The sequence below is a fragment of the Octopus sinensis genome, linkage group LG11 (genome assembly GCF_006345805.1).
Source record: "Octopus sinensis linkage group LG11, ASM634580v1, whole genome shotgun sequence".
NCBI lineage: Eukaryota > Metazoa > Mollusca > Cephalopoda > Octopoda > Octopodidae > Octopus > Octopus sinensis.
The window spans coordinates 32,973,483-32,974,968 of record NC_043007.1 but is presented as its reverse complement, the minus strand read 5'-3'; the positions used below and the strand labels follow the sequence as shown (position 1 = coordinate 32,974,968).

At 40.8% G+C, this 1,486-nt stretch overlaps 1 non-coding gene across 1 annotated transcript; it reads left to right on the top strand.

Annotated features, from left to right (window-relative positions):
* The first annotated feature begins 349 nt into the window (after window positions 1-349).
* LOC115217746 lies at window positions 350-543 on the top strand. The gene has a single exon (XR_003882194.1). It is a non-coding gene; the product is annotated as a U2 spliceosomal RNA (small nuclear RNA).
* Window positions 544-1,486: the final 943 nt, after the last annotated feature.

Genomic DNA, 1,486 nt, shown 5'->3' with positions numbered 1-1,486 from the left:
TGCTTTGCAACTATAAATAACTACCCGCTCATCGTGTATATTTTATCCCATTATATAATAAGGCCGCTCGCTGGCAGAATCGTTAGCACGCAGGACGATCTGCTTAGTAGTAATTTCGACTGTCGCTAACGTTCTGAGTTCAAATTTCGCTGGGGACGACTTTGCATTTCATCGTTTCGGAGATCAATAAAAATTGTAACAGTGGAACACTGGGATCGATGTCATCGACTGGCCCCCTCCCACCAAATTTCAGCCAGTGTGCCTATAGTAGAAGGATTGCATCATATTATATTTCATTGTTATGCTATATATATATATTATATATATATATATATATATATATATATATATCGCTTCTCGGCCTTTTGGCTAAGATCAAAGTGTAGTATCTGTTCTTATCAGCTTAATATCTGATACGGTCCATATTTGGGACCATCGATATTAAACTGATTTTTAGAACGAGGCGAAGAGTTAGGGGCTTGTTCCGCCTTTGCCACGGGTTGGCCTGGTATAGCAGTACTTCCAGGATTCAGCCCATTCTAAGAGGTAAAGGCGGTGCTCCAGCATGGCCGCAGTCAAATGACTGAAACAAGTAAAAGAGTAAAAGAGTATATATATATATATATATATATAATATATATATATATATATATGTGTGTGTGTGTGTGTGTGTGTGTGTGTGTGTGTGTGTGCGTGCGCGCGTGTGTGTGTGTGTGCGTGTGTGTGTAATATTAGATACTATAGAACATAAATTCTTGATGTATTAAAAATTATCTTAGCTTCCAGAGGCGGTAAAATTATTGCCTGCTGGCTTTTGTTGCAAATCTCAAATGAGATCGATAAAATATGTACCAGTCATAAAAATTAATTACCGGGTTCAATTCGTTCGACTATGATTCTCTAAGGCGGTGCTCCAGCATGGCTGCAGTCTAATGACTGAAACAAGTAAAAGATAAAAAGATAATCAAAGACTTCCCCAATATTGACATTCCATTAAAGGAAAACCAGTCTCATTGCCAGAAGGCAAGAAGACAAGATATAGACACGTTTTGATTTAATACGCATCCTATTTACGATGTTTTTCCTACTTTGTCGCATTCCAAGCACAGAAAACAGTATTGAACGCGGTTAGGTAATGAGAAATAATATATATTCAAAGCTTTATCTTAACACAGAGATCATGAATTCTTGTAAACGCTTTCGAGATTTTATCCAAAACGTCTGAGTATTTGTTAGCATTTTTGCATCTTTCTGTTTTTTTAAATGCTACTACAGGCGTCGAAGGTCGGCGCGGGAGCCACGAGGGATGCGTCGTCGGGCGCCGCCGTTTGCGTTGCGGTAGCGCGTCCGCCTCCCGATCGTTTCGGCCCGCACGGTTACTCCGAGGGTGCTCTTCGCCGAGTGTCCCAGGCAGCCGGTACGTTTACTGTGAAAATATTAGAGTGCTCAGAGCGAGCCCCGCCGGCTTGCATACGAAAAGATTGGA